Source organism: Schistocerca gregaria, chromosome 6 (genome assembly GCF_023897955.1).
Source record: "Schistocerca gregaria isolate iqSchGreg1 chromosome 6, iqSchGreg1.2, whole genome shotgun sequence".
NCBI classification, from domain to species: domain Eukaryota; kingdom Metazoa; phylum Arthropoda; class Insecta; order Orthoptera; family Acrididae; genus Schistocerca; species Schistocerca gregaria.
Window position 1 is genome coordinate 286,045,937 of NC_064925.1, and position 18,110 is coordinate 286,064,046.

Here is an 18,110-nt window from a genome sequence, read left to right on the forward strand (position 1 = left end):
CATTTTGCTATGAGTTCTTCTAGAGGTGGAATGGGTTACATGCTGACCACAGCCTATGCATTGAGTGCCATCTTAAAATTGCCTTAAAGACAGAGCTAGTGATGTGGCCCATTGGCAGTATGAAATAGATTCAATCACCTCCAAAGCCTATCAAGTTCCTCCTTTACTTGATTGCTAAAAGTTAGTGGCACTGCTCTGATGCAGAAGAAAATGAGATGTGATGCAGAAAAAAATGAGATGTGCCAACCATTTGAGGGTGATATCAGCGGTAAAATCCTTAGCCTTGCCGAATCCAGAAAAAAAAAGAGTGTAAAAATACTTGCAGTGATCATCAAGTTCCTGCTAGGGCAATTTCTCAGAAACCAGCTTAACCGAAGCAGCAACTGAGGAAATGAACACTATGATAGCATCCAACCCCAACAAGGTGTCCATAAAAGCATTGTCCACGTCAAAAAATGGCTCTGAGCACTATGGGACTTAACTGCTGTGGTCATCAGTCCCCTAGAACTTAGAACTACTTAAACTTAACTAACCTAAGGACATCACACACATCCATGCCTGAGGCAGGATTCCAATCTGCGACCATAGTGGTCGCGCGGTTCCAGACTGTAGCCCCTAGAACTGCTCAGCCACTCTGGCTGGCTGTCTGCGTCAACAAATGTTGATGGGCAGGCTACTGTCTTATATGCTGTGTCTACCATAAATTGTCCAAGAATAGAAATCTATTGTATGTTGTACCTTTTAGACAAAGTGTAGCAGGAGACAACAGTAGTGCATCAAGATGCAGATATAAGTGAGGATTAATAAGGTATGCTGCTGTGGTCATATCTATATATGTATATATCACAGGACAATCGAGAAATCTGGGTAAACCTTGCAATTTTTTCATCCAGGTGAAAACCTGGAAAAATGCAGGAATTTTTTTGATTTCTGGGAGTTTTTCATTGCTCTAGTTTAAGTCTGATTTTTGTAATTTTTGCTGGTGAAAACAGATACTCTTATAAAGAGTTTTATTTTAGCCTACTACTGGAGAATAATACTGCAATGATAAAACATAGAAAAGCAAAAAAAATATGTACCATCATAAAACTTAAGTTATAAAGAAAAAGCAACATTTTTCTTTATTTGTCCATATAAGTCTCTTTCAGTACACATATCATACACAAGACCTATCTCACTGTTAATTGGCACATATGAATGTGAAATTAAGGCTGAATTATGCATTTTTATAGCATGGTTGACAAAATTCTGATGCTCTTGGAGTATTCTCTGATATCCTGTTTCTTTTATGGCTAATTGTAAGATATCTTAACCCTAAATATGTATGAACATACATAAATCTACACTTGAAGATGAATAAGCAGGCAAATTTCATCAGTACTATTGAATAAAATATTTTATTGCAAATATATTGACAGCTATAGAAGAATTTCAGATATCTCCCTTCTGTAAAAACACATTTAATTTTTTTATTATTATTATTATTATTATTATTATTATTATTATTTTTTTTTTTTTTTTTTTTTTTTTTTTTTTTTTTTTTTTTTTTTTTTTTTTTTTGTAAGGAGACATGTTTCAACGCTTGTCTGGTACCTTCTGTAGGCTTTATGTTGTTTCTTAATTTGTGTTGCTCACATCTTAAATTTAAAGAATGCCATTCTTCAGCAAATTATAGACTGGCAGCACACCATCTTTTTATCATTGTGACTCCCACAAGGCTTTTTATTTACTCCCAGAATAGAACTTAAACTGCCAATTATATGGTTGCTTGGCTTCACAAATAATCTTGTAAATTTTATGTGGTTTGAAACAGAAATGAAAAACATATTGTTCATAGTTCTGGTGAATACAAACAACTGAAATGTTATATACAGTATTGCAGAGTATGAATTTAAAAAAAAATCTATGTTAAAATCATCAGTTAGGGTACTTTGAGATATAGTGTCTAGTTTTGAAATGAGTATCATGGTGAGGACTGCTTTCTTACTTTGCATTCCTTATTTGGATAGGATATGATAACATAATTGCCGTATGTACAGTAATTCTATATGTTCCCCCAGAACGGTATGCTGCAGTGCTGCCGCACAAGGTCCAAACGGAAGTGTGATGAAAGGCATATGAGCAGAGCAAACACCAAGCATGTACTTCACATGTAATCATAGCTTCACATGTGCAGTAACACTAGTTTTCTGGCACTTCCTGGAAGATGCTGAAATGTGTGTTACAAGATGCAGGAAAGTATTGCAAATGGTGGTGTGAGAAGCATTACTTTCAAAGTAAATTTTCTTTTGCACAAAATGCAGTATGGTACATGTGCAAGCATGTGATGAATTTGTTAAATCTCAGAGCACTTGACTCTCATTCAAAACTTAGCAATTCAAGGACCAGCAACTAAGAAAAATTTCAGGCCCAGAAGATCAGATATTTATGTCATTATTTAAAATTTGACTTCCACATTTGAGTTTGGTGTACCTTAAAGCATAACACATGCAAAAAGGAGCAATAATTATAAATGAAAACTTAGCTACATTCATAGCTATGCTCTTTCTCTGTTTGTGTAATTGTGCTACTTAACAGTGACATTGCTATTGGCTGACTACATCAGATGTTCCATGCTCTGAACACCTGCTAACCTGTAACTGATGAAGTCAAGTGACATGAACTATGACTGGCTGACAAAAGTGCATCCCAATCTTGAATTAAATGCTTCAGAAACTAATGTTATGTGTTTGGTGGAACTCATATTTCTGCTCCCACAATACAAAAATATGCAGTGTACATGTTGCTGCTCATCAAAGATCTTTCTAAAATACATCGTTTTATTTGCTTGGTTGCACTTTATACAGTGCTGGGAGGTTCTATGCTGGTGTTAAAATCATCACCATTTAAAAGTTTGATAAGTTTCACAGTTCAAAGAACAATAATACAGTCATTTAACATGGAAAATGTTCATTTTCACCAGGGAAAAAGTGTAATTTTTTAACAAAACAAGGAAAAATCAGTTTTTTTTCCATTTCTGCTTATACACATTGTCATTGATAGACTCATCAATGAACAAGTTGGTCACAAGGTTGTCACATGCAGGGCTGATGATTTAATGCCCATCAGTTGGGGGTCTCAGCAGTCAGTGTGTAAAACACTGCCACAATATGTTCTTTCTTCTGATAGTGATGGCTGTAAAACTAATGCTTGGGGCAATCAGGCTGGGGAGGGGGGGGGGGGAGGGGGAAAAAGGGGGGCACAAAGAAAGGTATTTGTGGGAAATAGCTCACTACTGAAGAGTTTGTGTGGCATGTGGCTTATGGAAGTGTTGCACTACATTGATTTCTGCCAATGAGAACATGCCTGAACCTGAGTGCCTGCTGTTGTCAAAGTTGACTGTGGCTATATTCATTCAAGAATGCAACTGGTCTGTCACCAAGAAAATTTAAATGATTGAGCAAGCCAAAGTATGTCTTCCAAGTTGTGGTCTTCAGTCTGTAGCCTCCATTGGCAGATTTCCTTGTCTGAGGCTGACCTAATGATAGCCTTCCAAAAAATAGTATCAGTGTAAGACTCCTTATACTGAGAACCTGTGATTCCTCAACCCAGGCAGGATACGATTGATGAATTTACTTCCTGCACTGATAAAATTCCACCCTCAAGGAAATAACATAAATATGCTGGTGATAATAAGATAACAAATTTTGCAAAATGAGAGGGAAGCAGCTTCCTCAACTGAAGCCAATTTTCCTTACAAATGTTACATATGGTAAACCACAACACAAAAAGAGCCTTAATCTTATCGGAAGCCATTGATGTTTAATGCAGCAAAGTGTTGTCATAAATGCCTCTTGTATGCTACCCAGTCCTCTGCAGACTCATCATAAGTGGAAGAGGGAGACAGATGGGCTGGTATTTACTGTGGCTTTGCCAGCAGTACAGTCAATACCCTTACCAACATGGCCATGTCATCTTGTGATCACAATTCCAAATGCCAATGGATTTCCAGCTGCTGCTACAGTAGAATTTGAAGCACCACCTCCAAGGACATGCCAGTCATCATTGTCAGTCAGTGAGAAAGATACATGGAAGTCCAGCCACTTTCATCATCACTTTTGTCATAATTCTGACACAAAGAAGAAGTTTCAACATTTTAAAGTGAAAACAAATCTGGTATTACCTACAAGTCCAAAGCAAAAGCAAGCAACATCCAAGGTATAGATCACATTTCATTCCTGAGAGCTGATTCCAAGTTATTAACAGGAATTACAATAGTGAAATGAGAGAGAATGCTCTCTGTTCCAGGGTTATATGAAGTTAGTTTTCTGACTGTTTTTTGAGGTGGCACTGTTAGTGGCTCATGCGCATTGTGATGCTGTGCTGTTTTCTCATGTTTAAACACACTGCGGGCCACACCAATGTCCTGTGTATGGTGAGATAAATAGTGACAGCATTCCACTACCCCTGTTTTACTTTTGTTGATATTCATGTTATAATCACTTTTCAAGACACTATCCATTCCATTCAACTTCTCTTCCAATTCCTTTGCTGTCTCTGAGAGAATAATAATGTCATCATAGCACTGCAAAATTTTTATTTCTTTTCACATGTTTCAATTAATTTTCCAAATTTCTCCTTCATCTCCTTCACAATGTTTTCAGTATACACATTCAATAAGATCAATGATAGATGACAGGCACTATGTCACTCTCCTCTCAACTGTTGCTTTCATTTCATGTTTTCTGACTTTTGTAACTGTACCCTGTACAAGCTGTGAATAATTGTTCACACCCTGTATTTTATCCTTGTTACTTTCAGAATTTCAAATAGGTTAGTGCTGTCAATGCCATAAATTTTCTTCTTAAAATCCACAAATGCTTTAAAATAAGACTTTCTTCAACCTGTCCTCTAAGATAAGGCACATGCTCAGTATTGCCTCATGTGTTCTTACATTACCCCAGAATTGTAATTGATCTTCCTTGAGACTGGTCTCTACAAGGTTTTACATTATTATACTATCTTACATCTTTTGTACATCCATAATCCTGAAGAAATGTCTACTCCAGGTGTCTTGTTTCAACTTAGGCCTTTCAGTGCTTTTTCAAATGAAGTTATCTATGAGAAAATTCAGTCTGGTAAAAACTGCAGCAACATCTGTTTACAAAAGATTAATCTGTTGCAAAGACTGGCAACTATACAGTGGAAAATGAAGTTGTTCACAAATTATAAACTATGGCAATCCTTTTTTGACGACATGATGGCATTACAACTAGAGCCTGTCATGTCATACAAGTATTTGATAGTAAAAAATGTATAGTGGCATGAAATGGAAGAAGACATGAAATGGAAAAATTGTGTAGCTCAGCAGTAGTTACTGCCAATGGCAGGCTATAATACATTTTAGTATGTATATGAAGAGAATACATACAAAACACTAACAAGGCCCCACTTCTTTATTACTGAAGTGAATAAGTTCCATATCAGATTTAACATATACAAGATATCAAGCAAACACAAAAAAGGCTGATGGAAATGGTCATAGGCTTGTTGGCTAGTAAGTGAATTTAATGGAAACAGTTGAAAATGTTGAACGTTTCTTAGTTTCAAAACTGTTGGTTCCTTTCTGAGGGAGAAAAGAGGTTTTGAGTGGGAAGGGTTCAGACAGAAGGGATGGGTGACTCAGATCTCAGTATGAGATGAACTCAGATGTTACAAGGAAGAAGAAAACAAATCTTTACTGGAGATGCAGGAAGAGTTTCACAATACATAACACAAGAATTTCTGTTGATAAGTTCAAGAACTGTCTTTGAGGGCAGAAACTATAAATATTCTTCAGCTCTCCACATACTTATCCCATAGAGATATTACAGACAGAATTAGGAAAAAAGAAAAAAAAAGAAAATTGCACAGAGGTATACAAGCAGTCATTACTTCCATGCTCCATTTGTTTTATTTAATTATTAGACCTATGAATCTGGGACTATATAGTATACAAATCATGTTGGACCATTCCTTAAGTACTAGACACATTTCTTGAAATTTTTTATACAGTAATAATAAAAACAAAAACAAAATTACACAATATTTACTATTGTAACATTTAACAAATACTGTCTTAATCTGTGCTACAGTTTTGTTTCTTTTAGATACTCCTTTACTGTATAGAAATGGTGCTTGGTCAATAAATCCTTAGCAGTTGATTTGAAATAGTTTTTGGGCATTATTATTTTTGTAGATTTGGGTAATGCATTAAATGTTTTTTTCTGTATTTGTCTGTTATACATGTAGGCCTACATCATTTGCTTGTCTTGTATGGTAGATGTATACAGCTTTGTTATGGGTGATGTATGGACTGATACAGCTTAATTTTGCTTTTACAATAATTACATTTTCCTGTGTGAAAATATTTGAAAGTAGTGGTATTTTATTTTTCCTAAATATTGCCTGCATGGTTATGTTCAGTCCATCCCTTCTATTCTTGTGTTAATGCTTTTCTATAGTCTGAATGATTTGAAAATTACTCAACAGTTTCTCCAAAATACAATACTATATTTCAATACCAAGTGACCATGAGCAAAATATGTGATTCTGATACTATTATATGGTTTAAGGTTTCTCAGTATCCATATTATGAAACATGAGATCCCTTATCATTCCTAGCTACAAAAAAGCAGGTCAGCAACTTGAAGCAGTTAATTCCATAAATTATCTAGGAGTACACATTAGGAGTGATTTAAAATGGAATGATCATATAATGCTGATCGTCGGTAAAGCAGATGCCAGACAGAGATTGATTGGAAAAATCCTAAGGAAATGCAATCTGACTGAAAACAAAGGAAGTACGCTTCTTCACCCACTGCTTGAATACTGCTCAGAAGTGTGGGATCTGTACCAGATAGGGTTGATAGAGGAGATAGAGACGATCCAATGGAGAGGAGCATGCTTCGTTGCAGGATCATTTAGTAATCGTGAAAGCGTTACGGAGATGATAGATAAACTCCAGTGGAAGACTGTGCTAGAGAGATGCTCAGTAGCTTGGTATGGGCTTTTGTTGAAGCTTTGAGAACATACCTTCACTGAGGAGTCAAGCAGTATATTGCTCCCTCCTACATATATCTCGCAAAGAGACCAGGAGAATAAAATCAGAGAGATTAGAGCCAACACAGAGGCATACCGACAAACCTTCTTTCCATGAACAACATGGGAATGGAATAGAAGGAAGAACCAATAGAGGTACTCAAGGTACCCTCCGCCACACACCGTCAGGATGTAGATGAAGATAGATGTTTTGCTCCAGTTGGTTGTTTAGTCTAAATGAGTATCAAATTCATTTTTTGTTGTATCCATATACAGAGAAAATTTGTACTGTCTCTTTTTTCAGTTGTTGGTCCAGGTTTATAATCAGACTGTATGCATCAAAATAGTCAGCCATGTTCTTTGTGATGGCCTTGTGCTGTTGAACTTTTTGGTTCTTCCTATGGTTAAGATGCTTGTGTCTTTAGTAAACTGATATAGTTTTTTATCACTACTTTTTATATCTAAATCATTTTCATAATAGTAAAAATGGTACTGGATGTCTTGGAACCTTAGGCAAATCCATTTGACCACTAATCTGTGTGATGGGTATTAACTATATCATTTAATTCATCTGTTATTTCTATAAGCTGTTTTCGTCTGAGGAGGTGTGGTTTAATCCTGATGTGTGTTACTCTGCTAGGATCCCAGTTCTGAGTCCTATTAAGCAATTTATAATTGTTGCTGGTATCAAAGCATTTTTAAAAACCTAGGGATATGTTTGAGGTGTGTTCCTGCCTGTCTGGGGCCTGTAGCATTTTATATAGGGAAAAAAAAAGATTGCTGTTTTGGTTGAGCAACTTTTTTCTAAACATAATGTTGTGAATTTGTTAGTATTTGATATTTATTTTAAGAAATTAGACAGACTGTCATTAAAAAAGTGTTCTTCTTAAAAGACTGTAGAAAAACAAGTTATAGTTTGACATCTCTTCTTGGGTTTTTGTTTTGTGAAATGGTTCATTTTAGCAATTTTTAACAATATTGGAAAGTTGTCAGTTGAGACTGACAGACTTGTGAGATAACTCAATCTTTCAGAAATTATGCACGCAAAGTTTTCTACAGTAAAATTTTGTATGCTATGTGTTCTGGATGAGTGTTTCGATTTTGGCAGCTTCATTTGTTGCTGTGCATCCTGTACATTTGCTGGCATCAACTTGTTCACTTCACGATGTCAGATGCTTGCAAAGTCTATGCGTGAAATCTTAACTACCTCCCTCAGTTTGTTTGAATTGGATATTATTAATTTAATTTTGTTGCTTCCTGTTTCTTTCATTACAAAAGACCACACAGCTTTCATTTTATTGGATGCATTTCTCATGTATCTGTCATTTTCCAGCATTTTACACATTTTATTACCTTCCTGAGTATTGTTTCATATTTTTTAAAACATTGGTTAAATTCAAGTGATGTGTGTTTCGTTTAGTATTGTATTGTTTTATTTACAATTTTGAGAATATTTTTACATAGATGTAAACTGATATAGGACAAGTTACTTAGAGAAAATGAGATGAGACAACATGAATTAATGTAGTGCTTATAAACTGCATATCCTTTACCAATATGCAGGAGTTTATGGAAAATTATCCATATATATGACAAATCTACTCACCAGGTGGTGGCAGGAGAACACAGATGTAAAAAAGATTTTATGTAAACAAGTATTTGGAGCTAGTGGCTTCTTTCTCTTGCAAAAGTGTTGAAGGGGAGGGGTGAAGAAAAAGGACTGGAGAGGTTTAGGAAAAGGGATAGAGTTGGGAAAAGTCACCCAGAATACCGAGCCAGGGGAAACTTACCATACAGGATGAGAGTGAAAGACTGATAGTTGGGGACTGCACTGGGTGACAGATCAGAAAAGGAAAGATGTAGAAAACTAAAACAGAGTGCAGAAAGGACTAGTTAAACTGCTCCTTTCTTAACTCTTGTTTTATATTTCCACATCTTCTGGCTATTTTTCACCATCCCCTCCCACCTCTATTACATAAAATGCACTTAGAGTTTTACACTTATTAACTCATGGATGAAGTTTTAGAAGGTATCTTTGTCTTGCATGTTACCCTGTCTTCCACCTTTAAGCTCTCAGGTTTTCAAATTTTGTCCAGTGCAGTCCCCAAATAATCAATCTTTCGTTCTCATCCTATCCAGTAAGTCTTCCCTGACCCAGGTTCTGGGGGACTTTTCCGAATTCTGGCACTTTTCCTAAACCTCTCCAGTCCTTCTCCTTCAGCCCTCTTCCTTTCCCTTCAACCCTTCTGCCAGAAGAATGAGCCTTTGTCCTGAAAGCTTGCATATGTAAAACTATTTGTACATGTGTGTACTCTTGGTGAATAGATTTTTTTATCTATCCAGTTACATTGACATTGTCAAAAATTCATTACACACATACACACACACAAATATACACTGAAGATCCAAATAAATTGAGACCTGCATAATATCATGTAGGGCCGCCACAAACACACATACATGGGGTGATGTGCATTTGACTAACGTCTCAAGTAGTACTGGAGTGAATTGACACTAGGAATCCTGCAGGGCTTTCCATAAATCTGTAAGAGCATGAAGGGGTGGAGATCTTGTCTGAACAGAACATTACAAGGCATTCCGGATACGCTCAATAATGTTCATATCTTGGAAGTTTGGTGGCCAGTGGAAGCACTTAAACTCAGAAGAATGCTCCTGGAGCCACTCTGTATCAATTCTGGACATGTGGGTTGTTGAATTGCCCTGCTCAAATTTTCCAATTTCCCAAGTCCTGCCATATGCTAAAATCCCCACTTCATCGTTACCTCGGAGATCCTGTGTCCCATCGCTCATGCACCAACTATAACACCACATTCAAATTCACATAAATCTTGATAAGCTACCAATGTACGAGCAGTGACTGACTGCACCAGACACTTGATATCTTATACACGTATTGCTGAGCACAGCACCATACTTATTCAAGTCTCTCTGTATTTGAATACGCATGACTATGCCAGTTTCTTTGGTGCTTCAGTGTACACACAAACACACACACACACACACACACACACACACACACACACACACACACACACACACACACACACACATGGTTTTTGTTGTTGTTTTTTTTCCAATTTACTCTGTGACTGAATCTCATGAAAATGTGCAGTCATGGATATTCTTACTAAGAACACAAAACAGGATGTTTGTTATTCTTATAGCATCATGTGCTTATAACTTACATCTTTTTTTTCTGCACAAAAAGTGCAAAAGTATGCTGTATCATAATACTCTTCTTATGAATTTATGACAATTGAAGTAGTTAAAAATTTTTTTACAGGTTTTGGAGCATCTTAATGACCATAATGTATAACTGCAGCTTTTTGTATAAAATACACAAATTTGGAAAAATTAAAAGATATTTACAATTTATATGATTTTATGATAAAAATACCTTATATGATATACCCTTCTTTATGCTAACAATTATTCATTTATACCATAATCATATTTCCTGAGGAGATAGGAGTGCAAAGATGCTTTTTTCCTGAGGAGATAGGAGTGCAAAGATGCTTTGAATTATCTAGTCTTTATTAGGTTTCATGCTTAACAAACTCCATGCAGGTTTATACTATTATTGTTTGTTGCAGTAATAATTTTTTATATTTAGGTTTTCACCTGTTAGAGACTCACCTACTGCATAATAACACTTCTGAAGTAAGTAGTCATGAACAGTTGTTTTAAATGCTGAAATACATTTAATAATTTTGATGTCACAAGGTAGTTTCTTGTTCTGCTTGTTTCTGGAGTGGCCAATTTCATTTCACTGTTGTGTTTTAATGTGAGACATGTATATCCTGGTTTCTTCTTGTGTTATGTGAGTGAATACCCTGGTTTTAATTAAAAGCTGGTTATTATCATTTAAGATTTACCTAATGAAAAGCATTATTTGCAAAGTACATAAAAAAGTCCCATCCTTGGTCCATATTTGAAGAAACTTTGTAGCAGTTACATTTTTCAGGTTTCCATTGAATAACTTTACAGGTGGGGCCAATGAATGCTTATTCTGTTATTTATGTTGAGTTAAAGTACCTGTTTTCTGGAAATTTATTATTAGGCCATTTGCAGAAAACCAGTTTGCAATGCCTAAGGCACATAGATTGATTTAATTCTGCAAATCTTTTGTATTCATTAATTTGACAGACACATTTGTGTCATCAGCAAATTCAATGTACTTGTGATGTGGGCTGGTTGGTTCCACATCATTTATGTAGAGCAAAATCAAAACTCATTCCAGAACAGAGCGTTGTGGTACACCATATTAATATATGGTTTTTTGAGGAACAAGTTTTTATGCCATTCCCTCCTTGGAATACAAGTTCAGCTATTTGCTCTCTATTTTGTACGTAAGGTTTTAGCCACTCATGAGGAACAAGATTTTATGCCATTCCCTCCTTGGAATACAGGTTCAGCTATTTGCTCTCTATTTTGTACGTTAGGTTTTAGCCACTCATGAGCTAGTCCCCTAATACCTATGCACTCCAGCTTTGTAACCAAGATGTTGTAGCTTCTGACATGAAATGTGTGTGAGAGGTCTATGAAAACTGCAGAAATATGCCCCTTATTGCCAATTGTGTTTCAAAGGTTCATTCAGGAATGCAAAGATGACAGTCTCAGTAGATCCATACCTAGTAATCCTCTACCAGTACAGGATTTTTTTCTGTGAACATAATTTCCTAATGCCTGGAGAACCTATTTGTTCATGTGAGTAATTTTCTATCAATTTTTAAGTGGAAATGCTATACCAATATGAGATTTAATTGTATCAATAAAGAGACAGAATTTATCAGGTGTATTTCCAGTGACATAAATTTGCTGCCATGACTCATTTCTAAAATAATTTTTAATATCCTAATCATTATAAGTTTTGCTCTGGTGTGTGCTTGTCAGTCTGTTGGCCATGTTACTTTCAATGTGGAAACATGGTTTGGCTATAAGTGATATCCAGGTCCTGTATTTACTATTTCTGTTTTGTAATGTTGGTTAGAGTTAATTATTAATTGATCTGTTGTAGATTTTGAATAGCAAATTTGTTCTATGGTGGTGTATGTAATGTATTTTCCCACTTATAGGAGACTCACCAACTCTGTACTTTATTGAATTTGCTAAAGTCTGTGCTGAAACGCCAGAGATGAAGATGGTTTACTTTTTTTACAGTATGAAGTAACATGTTTGCCATGTGTTGAGTTTTTATGCCTTCTTCATGAGATCTGTATAGGCATTGAGTGATGGTAATTGTATGGCTAATATTTCAAGATTCCTTTCATTGTTCAGTTACTTTAGTTTTCCTAGTTGTTTATAAACCACTCCTTTTTTAATAAAGATGCTTTTTACACCACATTGGAGGTGCTTTCTAAAAGTGTAGGCTGCCAATTCACAGTTTGTTATGTTCACTGTTTGAAATGAAACCTCTCTTAACCATTGCTTACTCAGACACAGTACACAACCATTAGGGAACTCATCTGAAAGCATTATTTCCAATCTGTTAACTTATTGTCCAGGGATTCATCATTCTGATGGAACAGCATAAAATATCAGACTATTTTTTCTGGTTTTGAAACAAATTTGCTAAATGTGACACAATAGCTGAGTTCGTATATGGCCAGAACATTGTTTGCCCTGGTGAACTTGTGAGCCCTTCCACTTCTCTCCCTCTGCCTGACTTACCTTCCTTCGTGGACCGCATCAGACGCCACTTCATCAACCTGCGTATCCCTCCGCCACCCAGCCATTCGCGCCCTAAGTTTCACGTCTCGAAATCTCTGGACAATTGTGAGTACGCCATGCTCCGTGATGACACTGTCCATGATCCCCTCCAACCTCCATATACTGGCCTGTACCGATTTCTCCAGCGCTCAGCCAACACCTATGACATCCAGATGAAAGATTCAGCTGTTACAGTCTCTCTCAACAGACTTAAGCCTGCTCATGTTGAGCCTTCTTCTACCACCCTTCAGGCCATGACCATGCCACTCACTATCATGGCTCCATGTTGGACTTAAACACTCTGTCGAGTTCCCAGAATGAGATTTTCATTCTGCAGCGGAGTGTGCGCTGATATGAAACTTCCTGGCAGATTAAAACTGTGTGCCCGAAAGAGACTCGAACTCGGGACCTTTGCCTTTCGCGGGCAAGTGCTCTACCAACTGAGCTACCGAAGCACGACTCACGCCCGGTACTCACAGCTTTACTTCTGCCAGTATCCGTCTCCTACCTTCCAAACTTTACAGAAGCTCTCCTGCGAACCTAGCAGAACTAGCACACCTGAAAGAAAGGATATTGCGGAGACATGGCTTAGCCACAGCCTGGGGGATGTTTCCAGAATGAGATTTTCACTCTGCAGCGGAGTGTGCGCTGATATGAAACTTCCTGGCAGATTAAAACTGTGTGCCCAACCGAGACTCGAACTCGGGACCTTTGCCTTTCGCGGGCAAGTGCTCTACCAACTGAACTACTGAAGCACAACTCACGCCCGGTACTCACAGTTTTACTTCTGCCAGTATCCGTCTCCTACCTTCCAAACTTTACAGAAGCTCTCCTGCAAACCTTGCAGAACTAGCACTCCTGAAAGAAAGGATATTGCGGAGACATGGCTTAGCCACAGCCTGGGGGATGTTTCCAGAATGAGATTTTCAAATAAATAACTGTGCCTTATAGTCAGTAATACACATTATTGGTGACATGAAAATTTGTGCTCACCAAAAGTCAAACCTAGATTTCTTGTATATCATGAGTGGTCACCTTAACTATAATTCTATTCATGGAAACTTCCCTGACCAATTCAATCTTCCATATCTCATGCTGTGTACCTCTCTGTACCATAGTCACCTACATTCATCACCAAATGCTTGCAGCCATACCCTGTGTTCCCACAGCAGTGAGAATGATACTGTGTTCTCCCTGCCTCAGCATGTACTAACTGCTGGAAAAAAAGAACATCTGGAAAGACTACATTGATTTTGATCTTATGATGACATATGCCACCTGTATGATAGTAGATGTACTGTAATGGTTTCACCATCATCTGCCAACAGATGACATACTGGCACAGCTATCAGAGTGCAGTCTGTATCTATACTTAAACAGGGAAAGCTTACAGCCAGAAGGCTCAGTATAGTACAAACATGTGAAGCAAGCAAGCAACCATGCCATCTAGACAAACTCATGACTCCTACAGCCAAAAGGGGGAGTTGGAAAGGGGTTAAATTATGGGCTTCCAAGCAGTAGGATGGCGTTTTTAGAGAATTGCCACACAAATTGAATGCTCCACATTTGTTATACATGTGAATATTCTCACATCTGTAGGAGAGCACAGATGCTCATCAGGATCATCCTACTGTAAGGGCAGCAGCTGCAGTTCATGCAGCTACCATAGCACAGATAAGAGGACTTGTGAGTACAGTTGTGTCAACATGAACTGTTGTGAACTGATTATTGACACTGGGACTACGGGCACGTCCACCTCAAACCCATCTTCAACTCATGTCACAGCATCAACATGCACATCTCAATTGGTGCCATTGGAGGATTGCTCGGAAGATGCAGATACTGCTTGCTTGCAAGTGATGGTCAGTTGCAGGTATGACATATGGTTAGTGATTGCTGTCTCATAGAGTGCATTCATCCAAGACACACTGGAGAAACCCCAAGCATTATGGCCAGGGATGTGATAAGCTACAACACTTCTACACAGCTACAACACTTCTACACCTTTGGTGTTTCTGCAGGTGATGCTAACGAGCACTTTGCACATGCAGAATGTTGTTAGACCCATCCTTTTGTCGTTCCTGCAACAGAAAGGTGATGTGTTTTTTCATAAAGATAATGCTGACACACACACACACTGCTGATGGAACTCAATATGCTCCACAAAAATGTGCAGCAACTTCCATGGTCAGCACAATCTCCAGACTTGTGTCCAATCACCCACATATGGGATATGGTGGAACAAAAAGTGACTCATATGACTTGTCGGCCAGCAATTCATACAGAAATACATGAACAGGTTGAGCAGGTGTGGCATAACATATCCCAGGACAGTATTCATCACCTGTATGATCAAATAAATGACAGACTCAGAGCCTGCACTCTGCCCATGGAGGCTATGCCATGTACTAATGTGGGTATTGCTGCATGGGTCAATTCAGTACCTTGTACCACAGAACTGCTTGTGCTATTGATCTGTAAATGTAATAATTTCATGTACTCCATAAGCACAGTTGCAACAATAAATCTGGAGTAAATGGGAAACTCCTAAATTGATTTTTTTCTAGCAGTGTATTTCATTGCATGTGTGGGTGAACAGACATTAATGATGATAGACAGCTGACCTAAATTGTATTGAAATAAAATGTGTAGAACTTGGCTTCAGCTGTGTCAAGCATTGGTGTAACCTAACGGTGACATATGAAAATTTGTGCCATGCTGGGACTCAATCTTCAAGCAGTTGCCTTAACCATTAGGCTAACTGTAAATGCCTTTCAGACCAACCCAAACTTCCAGTCACACTGTGTACCTCCCTGTACCATAGTCTTCTACATTCATCACTAAGTGCCCCCAGCTATACTCTGTGAAATGGTAAGGGCGACTGCTTGCAATAAGTGGGAAATCTGGGTTCAAGCCCTGGTCTGACACAAATTATCATATGTCACCAATACATAGCACACCTGAAGGCAGTTTATTCACGTTTAGCAAATCTATTTTGAAGTAGTTTCAGTCAGCTGTCTATCATCAAGTATATCTGTTCATCCAGACATGGAAGTAAATATTTTTTCTGGGTTTGTTGGTTGAGCACTATAACGTTCCGCTCAGCTTATTACATTGAACTTAACTTTCTCTTGCCTGGAGTTCATTTGATGAAAGAATATAACAGTTTCCAACTTCACAAAATTTATTGATGGCTGAACTGCATACTCGTCACATTAACAAAAACACTGAGTACATACTTCACAGACTTGACTGACTGACAAAACAACAACTCAACAACTCACTTGCAGTCTTGCTGCATCACTTTATATAGAATTTTAACAATAAATTTCAAAATAACCCATTATTAATTTTGTACAATTTTGATGTTACAATTCAAATTTACAAAATGTAAAGAAACTGCTGTTACAGCCGAATAAGGTATAAAATACAATACAGTATAACATACATTTTTTAGCATTCTCTGTAGTTTTAAATATAAAACGTCAATCTGAACTTTAATTACAACAATGTCTCTTGTATTATTTTAGTTACATAATTAATTACAGTTTGGATTTGGTTACTAACATTCAATGACAGTAGAAATCTCATGCTTTATCTGACTACATACATAAAATGTACAAATAAGGCCTCAGATTCCAAAAATCAGAAAGTTATGTGATGTAAAAAATTGGAGAGATAATTATAAATGTAATTACAAAGGATATTAATTACAGAGGAGGACATAAAAATACACTCCTGGAAATTGAAATAAGAACACCGTGAATTCATTGTCCCAGGAAGGGGAAACTTTATTGACACATTCCTGGGGTCAGATACATCACATGATCACACTGACAGAACCACAGGCACATAGACACAGGCAACAGAGCATGCACAATGTCGTCACTAGTACAGTGTATATCCACCTTTCGCAGCAATGCAGGCTGCTATTCTCCCATGGAGACGATAGTAGAGATGCTAAATGTAGTCTTGTGGAACGGCTTGCCATGCCATTTCCACCTGGCGCCTCAGTTGGACCAGCATTCGTGCTGGACGTGCAGGCCGCGTTAGACGACGCTTCATCCAGTCCCAAACATGCTCAATGGGGGACAGATCCAGAGATCTTGCTGGCCAGGGTAGTTGACTTACACCTTCTAGAGCACGTTGGGTGGCACGGGATACATGCGCACGTGCATTGTCCTGTTGCAACAGCAAGTTACCTTGCCGGTCTAGGAATGGTAGAACGATGGGTTCGATGACGGTTTGGATGTACCGTGCACTATTCAGTGTCCCCTCGACGATCACCAGAGGTGTACGGCCAGTGTAGGAAAATCGCTCCCCACACCATGATGCCGGGTGTTGGCCCTGTGTGCCTCGGTCGTATGCAGTCCTGATTGTGGCGCTCACCTGCACGGCGCCAAACACGCATATGACCATCATTGGCACCGAGGCAGAAGCAACTCTCATCGCTGAAGACGACACGTCTCCATTCGTCCCTCCATTCACGCCTGTCGCGACACCACTGGAGGCGGGCTGCACGATATTGGGGCGTGAGCGGAAGATGGCCTAACGGTGTGCGGGACCGTAGCCCAGCTTCATCGAGACGGTTGCGAATGGTCCTCGCCGATACCCCAGGAGCAACAGTGTCCCTAATTTGCTGGGAAGTGGCGGTGCAGTCCCCTACGGCACTGCGTAGGATCCTACGGTCTTGGCGTGCATCCGTGCGTCGCTGCGGTCCGGTCCCAGGTCGATGGGCACGTGCACCTTCCGCCGACCACTGGCGACAACATCGATGTACTGTGGAGATCTCACGCCCCACGTGTTGAGCAATTCGGCGGTACGTCCACCCGGCCTCCCGCATGCCCACTATACGCCCTTGCTCAAAGTCCGTCAACTGCACATACAGTTCACGTCTACGCTGTCGCGGCATGCTACCAGTGTCAAAGACTGCGATGGAGCTCCGTATGCCACGGCTAACTGGCTGACACTGACGGCGGCGGTGCACAAATGCTGCGCAGCTAGTGCCATTTGCCATTCGACGGCCAACACCGCAGTTCCTGGTGTGTCCGCTGTTCCGTGCGTGTGATCATTGCTTGTACAGCCCTCTCGCAGTGTCCGGAGCAAGTATGGTGGGTCTGACACACCGGTGTCAATGTGTTCTTTTTTCCATTTCCAGGAGTGTAGATAACAAATGAAAATACATCACTTGGTAATAACTTCTAAGCCGTTCTCAAGGTAATGATGTTCTCTGTGTCAACCCACCAGTCAACTGCAATTAAGGTAATTAATGGCACCAGCCACTTATACCAACATTTCCACAGCCTCTTAATATTTGCTTC

The 18,110-nt window shown here is 38.7% G+C and overlaps 1 protein-coding gene across 1 annotated transcript in view; it reads left to right on the forward strand.

Annotated features, from left to right (window-relative positions):
* Positions 1–18,110, forward strand: part of LOC126278854 (WD repeat-containing protein on Y chromosome) — a 395,714-nt gene that overhangs the window by 190,591 nt on the left and 187,013 nt on the right. The window lies entirely within an intron of this gene.